Below are 10820 nucleotides of genomic sequence, written 5' to 3'. Positions count from 1 at the left end.
GCCCCTGCCCTGCAGCCCCGCCGTCGCCGTTGTTGCTTCGCCGCGCCGGCCGCCCCTTCTCGCGCCGCCTATTGTCGCCTCCTGCTGGCCGCCGCTCGTCGGCGCTGGCGCCTGCTGCCGTGGCCGGCGCTTCCCCTGCTGGCCTGGGCGCACGTCCGTTCGGGTGCGGCCCCGAACGCCAGCGCCCGTTTGGGCATCGTGTGCATCCGCCGCCCGGCGCCCGCACCCGTTAGCCCGTTTGCCCCCCTGGGCCATTGATATGTGGGGCACGCCCCTATTAAACATTTTAAAAAATAAATAAAACTAAAGATATATTAATTAATTAATTAATTAAAAGATTAATTAACTTAATTAATTGTATTTAATTAACCTAATCATTTAACAAAACTAATTAACTTTGCTTAATTAAATTGTTAACAAATAGCCAATGATAGTGGGACCCTCCAGTCAGCTTGACTAAGTCAATTGACTGGTTGACTGATGACATCACGCTGACCTCATGCTGACATCATAATGGCATTTTCTAAATCAAATTAATTCTGTTAATTCTAAAAATGCTTAAAAACTTTAGAAAATCATATAAAATAAACCGTAGCTCAGACGAAAACACTCTGTACATGAAAGTTGCTCAGAACGACGAGACGAACCCGGATACGCAGCCCGTTCGTCCGCCACGCATCCCTAACCTATCGAACTTACAACTTTCCCCCCTCTGGCTCCTCTGCCCGAAAACGCAAAACACCGGGGATATTTTCCTAGATGTTTTCCCCCTTCACCGGTATCATCTCGTACCGCGTTAGGTCACCTCTAGCACCGTGTATTGTCTTGTTATGCTTTGTGATACTTTGATTGCTTTATTATTTATTGTATTCCCCCTCCGTTACTCCTTTCTGGTAGACCCCGAGACTGCCGGCGACCCCATTTCGACTACGGTGTCAACGACCCCTCTCTCTTGCCAGAGCAACCAGGCAAGCCCCCCCTTGATCACCAGATATCGCCTATTCTTCTCCACTGCTTGCATTAGAGTAGTGTAGCATGTTACTGCTTTCGGTTAATCCTATTCTACTGCATAGCCTGTCATTGTTGCTACAGTTGTTACCCTTACCTGCTATCCTACTACTTAGTATAGGATGCTAGTGTTCCATCAGTGGCCCTACACCCTTGTCCGTCTGCCATGCTATACTACTGGGCAGTGATCACTTCGGGAGGTGATCACGGGCATATGTTATACACTTTATACTGTTACATTACTTATGATATTGTACGGAGATGGGGGCTGAAGGGGCAGGTGGCTCCATCCCGGTAGAGGTGGGCCTGGGTTCCCGACGGCCCCCGACTGCTACTTTGTGGTGAAGCGACAGGGCAGGTTGAGACCACCTAGGAGAGAGGTGGGCCTGGCCCTGGTCGGCGTTCACGGATACTTAACACGCTTAACGAGATCTTGGTATTTGATCTGAGTCTGGCTAGTGGCCTATACGCACTAACCATCTACGTGGGGACAGTTATGGGCACTCGACGTCGTGGTATCAGCCAAAGCCTTCGTGACGTCAGCGACTGAGCGGTGCGCGCCGGGTTGGACCGCGTAACGCAACCTCCTTTGTAATGGAGGTTGCTAGGTCTGCTCACCAGCCGTGTACGCAACGTGCAAGTGTGCAATGGGGCCAGACCCCTGCGCCATAGGATTTAGACCAGCGTGCTGACCTCTCTGTTGTGCCTAGGTAGGGCTGCGACGTGTTGATCTTCCGAGGCCGGGCATGACCCAGGAAAGTGTGTCCGGCCAAATGGGATCGAGCGTGTTGGGTTATGTGGTGCACCCCTGCAGGGAAGTTAATCTATTCGAATAGCCGTGATCTTCGGTAACAGGACGACTTGGAGTTGTACCTTGACCTTATGACAACTAGAACCGGATACTTAATAAAACACACCCTTCCAAGTGCCATATACAACCGGTGGTCGCTCTCTCACAGGGCGACGAGGGGAGGATCATCGGTTAGGATTATGCTATGCGATGCTACTTGGTGAACTTACCATCTGCTCTCTTCTCCCGCTGCAAGATGGAGGTTACCAGAAGCGTAGTCTTCAAAAGGACTTGCTATCCCCCTCTTATTCCGGCATTCTGCAGTTCAGTCCACATATGATACCCTTATTCCTTTTGATACCAATGCATACATATGTAGTGTAGCTCCTTGCTTGTGAGTACTTTGGATGAATACTCACGGTTGCTTTGCTCCCCCTTTTCCCCCCTTCCTATACTCGGTTGCTGCGACCAGACGATGGAGCCCAGGAGCCAGACGCCACCGTCGACGATGACTACTACTACTCGGGGGGTGCCTACTACTACGTGCAGCCCGCTGACGACGACCAGGAGTAGTTTAGGAGGATCCCAGGCAGGAGGCCTGCGCCTCTTTCGATCTGTATCCCAGTTTGTGCTAACCTTCTTAAGGCAAACTTGTTTAACTTATGTCTGTACTCAGATATTGTTGCTTCCGCTGACTCGTCTATGATCGAGCTCTTGTATTCGAGCCCTCGAGGCCCCTGGCTTGTAATATGATGCTTGTATGACTTATTTTATTTATAGAGTTGTGTTGTGATATCTTCCCGTGAGTCCCTGATCTTGATCGTACACGTTTGCGTGTATGATTAGTGTACGATTGAATCGGGGGCGTCACAAGTTGGTATCAGAGCCGACTGCCTGTAGGAATCCCCCTTCCACACTCCTTGGCCGAAGTCAAGTCTAGACATTGCAAAAACTTTTACTAACATGGTTATGTGTCTTACGGGCCCACGTCGCCATTTGGGTGGTATTAGGATCTTTTATTCCTTGACCATACTCTGGGACTCTCATCTCTCTTCTATTCGGGTTAAATGCATTTTGATAAATCTAACATTAGGATCTCGTGATCATTTTCACCCGGAGAGCCCCTCCACTCCAGATGATGGCTTGATTCATTAGAAGACCCCAAAGTTTCTCTCTGATGTTATCTCGAGAACTTGTGTTCATCGCGTTTGCAATTCCCCTTCCACCGTCAACCCTTACGGATAACTACATGCACATGCCATTCTTACACTCATCCCCAGTTGGTCTTGTTATTACAAGATACCCCGAAATACTCGTCGTTGTTTCGATAATCCTTTGAGCTTACTGCCTTGCTGTTCTTTGTCACCTGAATACCCCTACGGATAATTCTCGCACTTATCGAGTATCTGCTCATCCCCCAGTTGTTCATGTGTTTCACAATGGTCATCGAAATACTATTCGATCCTCCAAAAATCCTTAGTAGCTTATTGCTCTGCAATACTTGTCTGCTTGCATGATGGATGCTTTCCATATGTCTGGCAATATTCGTTAGTATCCTTAGGCACCGTCATTTTGATCCCTTTGATTCAACATGAGTGCGAATGCACGCAATCATCAGTTGATCCTTTTAAATTATCTTTCCGGCTCAGACGTCATTTTAAACATGAGCTGGTTCTCAACAAATCCAATTGCCATCGATTGTAACCCTAAGGCTATTCAACTTATCCATCCCTAATCAGAACATTGCTTCTGATCCCTTGATTTGAAAATCATAATTCCTTTGCATTTGAGCTCTGGATTAGTCAGTTGTTTCCATAATCCAATGCATTTGCATTGTTACTTCCTTTGGTGGTGTGCCGATGCTCACATCAGCTCTGTTATGGACCGGCGGATCCTTTAATGGATTTTATCCAACAGTGTCCTTCATATTCAATAACCTTGTGAGCCTTCCCTCGGATACATAATGCCTTTGGTAAATTGTATCATCTACTTTCTCAACCTTGCTCTACTTTCGAGCTTGTGATATTTACTCTTGAAACTTGTGGTATATTTTCTAAGAAGCCCCTATGGGTTGACCATATGCCTTCTCTAAACCGTGTGAACTCAAAAGTTTTCACGAGTCATACACTTCTGGTATTTTGCCAGATAAAATTTCAACACTACAACTTCTTCGAAAGTGAGAAGTGAATGAAAGGTTATGCATTGGAGAAGTGGGAGTCGACCTTGAACTTTGTGTTCATGCCCATGGACACGATGTAGATCTTATCATTAAAGCTTCTCTTAAATTAATTATTCCTTTGGTATAAGTTCATCTTATATCTGGGATCTGGCCTTTTGCAATCGTGGTTCCGACCATGTTCTCCTTTAAATACCATTTCGCGTGCAAGTTTAAGCGCTTGTCTTCTGTAGAGCAATACCCCAGTCCAACCTCTACTTTGATCTGTCATCGAGTATTACCCCCTCTGGTATCTCGAGATTATCACGGAACTACATAACTTCTTATGAGTTCTTCTTCCAGTATTATTTGACTTTCGCTGCATCATCATTTGACTAGATGTCATCGCCGACCGATTACATCTTCATGAAATCTCTCGACAAATGTGCCGTGGTCATCATCAACATCCTGAGCTCTTCCAAGATATATATCGAATTCTTGATGAGAAATACCATCCTCACCCCTCATTGGTTTGTGTTATCACCGACCACTTTATTGCCTTCCGTTCACCACAAACTTATTCGTGTTTGGTGTTATACCTTGAGATCCTTGCTATCCAGCATTTGTTCTTCTTTACCTTGGAATATTACCACCTTTTTATGTCAAGAATGTCGTGATAATTTTACCACCTCTTGAGAATTCTTGATATAGTAATATCTCTCGCCTTTTGCGTGCATTTCTTGGTCGCCGTGTTGTTTCTAACCGGAATACCGACAAATGGTCTATGATGTGTAAATTATAAACTTCTAGCAACCCTATTGCTTTGAAGTTATTGGTCTACAGTTTCATTCTAATTCTATTGTTTATTGAATCACCATTCTAGTATTGATCATGCTACCTAAGCCCATATTTCGGTGCACCTTTCAACCAATGTTTAAATTGTGTCTGTTTCCCTCGAGCATACATCATTATGTCATTTGATCTGAAAAATGTTATCTCCTTGTTCACATGATTGTGGAAATCCATCTTTTTGGAATTCTCGATGAATGGTCGCTGAGTCTATCAGCCACCCCCTCCCTCATCCTCTCCTTGGTTTAATGATGATGAACCCTTGTCTCGGAACTCACTTCCATAGTCATTTCCCGAGAATCTGACATTGTCATCTCGTCGGTTGGTGTTGCACCTTTTCTTCTCAAGCATCCTGAGCCTGAGGTATCCTGACGCCAATCAAATCTGAATCTCGGTCAGATATGATGGTTGGAACATTTTTCCAAGAGTTATAACACTGGACTTTTATGACCCGATAAGGTGATGGCATGCCCAGCACACCTGGCCGGATGACCTGCTGTTATAGTTTCCATTTTAGTAAGGTTATCCATTCTTCCATGAGGAAATTGTAAGACTTATTCTATAAGTTGTTCCTGATGGATCCTTTGTGTATCCATAGCCTGATCTTTACCTGATGACCATGTCAAGGCTATCTCGAAGCATGTCTGTGGTACTCCGAATTTCAACAAGAACATTTGAAGCCAATGCTAAATGTTTCTTGCTAAATTATCTAAACACCTTTGTATGGGTAGTGTCATGAAATTTCTCTCCCCTTACCTAAAGGGTTTTCTACATGATATCCTGCCACGGATACCATGCTCTGCTTGTCCTTGGGAAGGATATATCCCTGAATTATATGACTAAAACACATTTTTCCTTTCCATCGCCTGATTAATCTGATAATCATATGTCCTTTCCATTGTTTGGTTAACCTTTCTTGAGGTCTATAATCTAAGCAGTATTATTCTACTGCTTATGTAAACACCTCGGTGTACAACTCTGTTAGTAAGACCCTGTTACCATTGTTGATGACATTTCGGTAACCATCGATGGACGAGAACTTTGCCTATTGGTCCGCCTCGTTCAACGAGTAGGAAAATGGTTCTCTTCGTCCCTCACCCTTGGTATCGATGTTGTTGCCGACATAATCGACAGGCTACCCTCTGACATGCCTTTCTTGCATGATCACGCAAGACGTCTTCGTCCTTCCTACTTTTAACCCACATGGTGGGCCCATAACCCACAGTTTCATAGGATCAAAACCTGACTCTCCTGTACACCCTGTTGCCAAAGTTATTCCTTGAGCCTGGCTACGTATGTAATTGACGGGTCACCTTCCTAGTGATCTACTCTGGTATCAGACGCAATACTTATTCTCATGCCCTCAAACCTTTTCACCTTCTAATTGGGCATCGAACGATTGCCTATCCGTATGTAAAGATTTATATATGGGAAGTCATATTCAGGGTTCCGAAAAATGTTCAAGTTTTGGGGGTATTGTACCGGGAAGGTTCTGGAGTGGGGCCCACATGGATGTGGGTATTGGGGAAAGGCCCCACTACCCCTAGTCTAGGCGCACCAAGACCCCTAAAAGTAATATGATCATATCCCAAAGAGATAATATCAAGATCCCTAAAAAAGGGGATAACGGTCGATGGGGAAGCAAAAGAGGGATTTCCTCCCCCCCTTGGCCAATGACCCTAGGGGCTTGAAGGGAAAGCCACCATCCCCTCTATGCCTATATAAAGGTGGGAAGGCATTGGGGCAGCAACCCTTCCACCCTTGCCCGTCTCCCTCCCGTTACACCACCTCTACCTCGCGCAGACACTTGGCGTAACCCTGCTGCAGTTCCGCTGCTGCCACAACCTCCACGCCATCGTGTTGGTTCAGATCTCATCTACCTCCTCTCCCTAGCTTGTTGGATCAAGAAGGAGAGGACGTCACCGAGCCGCACGTGTGCTAAACTCAGAGGTGCTGTCTGTTCGGCGCTAGATCGGTTGGATCGCGAAGAGTACGACCACATCAACCGCATTATATAAGCTTCTGCTTTCGGTTTACAAGGGTATGTAGACACACTCCACTATCGTTGCCATGCATCTCCTACATTAGATCTTGGGTGTTTGTAGAATTTTTTTGATTTTCATGCTTCGTTCCCCATCAGTGGTATCAGAGCTAGGTCTATGCGTAGATGTGTATGCACGAGTAGAACACAAAGAAGTTGTGGGCGTTGATGTTCAAATTGCTTACTTCCTTTGTCTTATTTGGATTCACTAGTATTGTGGGATGAAGCGGCTCGGGCCAACCTTACTTGTCCTCACACAAGAGACCGGTTCCACTGACTAGCATGCAACTTGTATTGCATAAAAGTGGCTTTGCGGGTATATATCTCTCCCACCTTAGTTGAATATGATTTCACAACGACAGTCCTTCTAGAATGTTAAAAGGCAACTTGTATATCACTATTGTGGTTTTGCGTAGATAAGAATGGTTCTTATAGTTTTCCCTAGCAACCACGTAAAAATTGCAAGAACAAAGTAGAGGACATCTAACTTGTTATTGCAGGGCATATTGTGATATGGTATGGCCAAAACGTGATGTGATATATGTTGGTGTATGAGATGATCATGTTTTGTAATAGGTTCATGACTTGCATGTCGATGAGTACGGCAACCGGCAGGTGAGGGAGTCCTGGATTAAGGGGTCCTCGAGCGTCCGGACTATGTAACATGGGCCAGACTAATGGGCTATGAAGATACAAGATAGAAGACTTCCTCCCGTGTCCGGATGGGACTCTCCTATGCGTGGATGGAAAGATTGGCGTTCGGATATGTAGATTCCTTCCTTTGTAAACCGACTCTGTACAACCCTAGGCCCCTCCAGTGTCTATATAAACCGGAGGGTTTAGTCCGTAGAGGGGAACACAATCATACAGGCTAGACATCTAGGGTTTAGCCATTACGATCTCGTGGTAGATCAACTCTTGTAATCCTCATATTAATCAAGATCAATCAAGCAGGAAGTAGGGTATTACCTCCATAAAGAGGGCCCAAACCTGGGTAAACATTGTGTCCCCTGTCTCCTATTACCATCGACCCTAGACGCACAGTTCGGGACCCCCTACCCGAGATCCACCGGTTTTGACACCGACATTGGTGCTTTCATTGAGAGTTCCGCTACGTCGTCACCAGAAGGTTCGATGGCTCCATCAATCATCTACAACAATGCTGCCCTGGGGGAGGTTTTCCTCCCCGGTCAGATCTTTGTGTTCGGCGGCTTCGCACTACGAGCCAACTCGCTTGGCCATCTAGAGCAGATCGACAGCTACGCCCGAGGTCACCAGGTTAGTTTTGGAAATTTGGACTATCACTATAAAAAAAGACATATCGGTGACATTTTGGGCCGAACAAAAAAATCTGTCATACTTATGACACTTCTATGACAATAATTGTGACAAAACCCGGTATCATCATAGATGTGGTGGGGTCCTACTTCTATGAAAAATCATGACAAAAAATGGGCTTTTCGTCCTGGGCGGGCCGGAGATGCAGCTGCATGAATTTTTTTGGGCTGTCCATGACGGAAAGAACCTCGTAGAAGCGAGGGCGAGGAAAATATCGGGGAGTTCCCAATTACGGTGGGTGGTCGGGGGCCAAGCGATGCGCGTTTCTCTCGTACGTACGCACGTGTGTGCGAGGCGTTGCGCTCTAACTGAACCCGAGCGATTGCATTGTAGGCTACGCGTTACTGAATCCGAGCGATCGATCGATGGCTGTTAACTGAACTCGATCGAGCGATTCCTTCGCTACTGCTGCTAATTGAAGCCGATTGATGCTGCCTCTGGATGAACAGTGAGCGTTGTTGGGGGGTCTGGATGAACAGTTCTCAGTGGGGGTTGGATGAACAGGAACTTGTGGTAGTAGAGGCCGTTGCCACTGGATGAACATAACCCCGATCGATCAAGCCGGTGGATGAACAGGACCCCGTGGAGGACTGGATGAACAGGACCCCGTGGAGGGCTGGTTGAACAGGAGCCGGTGGAGGGCTGGTTGAACAGTAGCCGGTGGAGGGCTGGATGAATAGTAGCCCATGGAGGGGTGGTTGAACAGGACCCCTGTGGAGAGGGCTGGTTGAATAGTAGCCGGTGGAGGAGCGCGCGGTGGAGGCTGGATGAACAGGAGCCCGTGGATGAACAATCACAGGTGGAGGCTGGAGGAGGTCGACGGTAGATGAACAGTAGCCCGTGGAGGCTGGAGGAGGTCGACGGTGGAGATGAACAGTATCCCGTGGAGTCCCGTTTTGCTGTACGCCACACCCCTCCCGATGAACAGGACCCCAGTTTCGACCGTAGCGCTCCAACACAAGTCCGTTTACTCCATTTTGCGGTACGCCACACCCCTCCCGGTCAACAGGACCCTGTTTCGACCGTAGGAGCTCCAACAGAAGTCCGTTTCCTCCGTTTTGCGGTACGCCAGACCCCTCCCGATGAACAAGATCCCGTTTTGATCATGGCCAATTGAACACAAGGCTGTTTCCTCTGTTCTACGGTACGTCAGGCCTTGTTTCCATCGGCTGCTTCGTCCAAGCCGGTTGGCTCCCGATGAAAACGACGACGCATTCCATTCCGAGCCAGCCGGTTGGCTCCCCATGAACACGACGATGACGCAGTTTCTTCGTTCTGACCCAGCCATGTACACGAGCCCTGGTCGTACGTACGCGCGTGTAGGCGTTCGAGACCCCGCCCGTATGGACATACGTGGCCGTATTTACTTTCTTGCACCCTAGCCGTTGTACGTACGTGTACATGCTACGTGCGCGCCTCTACTACGACACGTGCCCTTTCTTGCACGGCCACGATTCATCATTGCAGCTTGCAGACAAACTAATCGACCAGTATGTACGTACACGTTCGCGACCAGAATGACAACGCTACGTACGCTTCGACCAGGTGGGTCCCGACTGTCAGGCACTTCCTTGCGTGCGAAGATGTAGCTGGTGGGTCCCAGTAGTCGGGGGGTGAATCATTTTTTTTTGCCTGTAATATGGACGCATTTCCTTGTATGCAAAGATGTAGCTGGTGGGTCCCAATAGTCAGGGGGAAACATTTTTTTTCACGAAATACGATGGCCCGTCCGGTGGGTCCCTGATGTCAGGTGGAGGAATCATTATTTTCCGCATAATAAGGAGGCACTTCCTTGCTGCAGCCGTGGACCCAGCCGTCAGCCTCTCCACGTACAGTACTCTTCCGACGAAAGTCGTTCCTTGACCATGTTGACCACGCCGCGCCAAGAGCACCAGGGCGGTGGACGACGGCGAGGCCTAGGAAGGGACGAGCGGAGACGGGAAAAGACGCGGTAGTGGATGCCCATGTGGAGAGGAGTACAAGAGTCCACTGGTTCGACTGCGGTGTGAGGCTGCCATCGTCGCGGGGCCTGGCCAGCGGTGGGAGTAGTAGGGGGCGGTTAGGCTTCCGCGGAAGCACAGCCGGCCACGGGAGGTAGGAGCAGGCGGTCTCGCCGGCACTGGTTTGGGCGGCTGGTGCAAGAAGAGCAGCGATTGAACAAGCAGCAAGACCGTTTGATTCAAATCCAATGGTCATTGCTGCTAGAATCATTTGTTGACTAAGTTGACAAGCCCTGCATACGCGTCAACTTAGTAGGCCCACAGGTCAGCCTCCCAACCGGTGCGCCCCAGATGTTAGTGGGAGGAATCATTTTTTCGCGTACTAAGGAGGCAGTTGATTGCGTGCGACCAGGCCAACGGAGGGAGTAGGTGTTGGGTTTCGTAGTAATTTCAAAAAAATTCCTACGCTCACGCAAGATCATGGTGATGTATAGCAACGAGAGGGGAGAGTATGATCTACGTACCTTGTAGATCGACAACGGAAGCGTTTGGTTGATGTAGTCGTACGTCTCCACGGCCCGACCGATCAAGCACCGAAACTACGACACCTCCGAGTTCTAGCACACGTTCAGCTCGATGACGATCCCCGGACTCCGATCCAGCAAAGTGTCAGGGAAGAGTTCCGTCAGCACGACGGCG

This window comes from Triticum dicoccoides, chromosome 6A (genome assembly GCF_002162155.2).
Source record: "Triticum dicoccoides isolate Atlit2015 ecotype Zavitan chromosome 6A, WEW_v2.0, whole genome shotgun sequence".
Lineage (NCBI taxonomy): Eukaryota > Viridiplantae > Streptophyta > Magnoliopsida > Poales > Poaceae > Triticum > Triticum dicoccoides.
Note: the sequence above shows the minus strand (reverse complement) of the source record.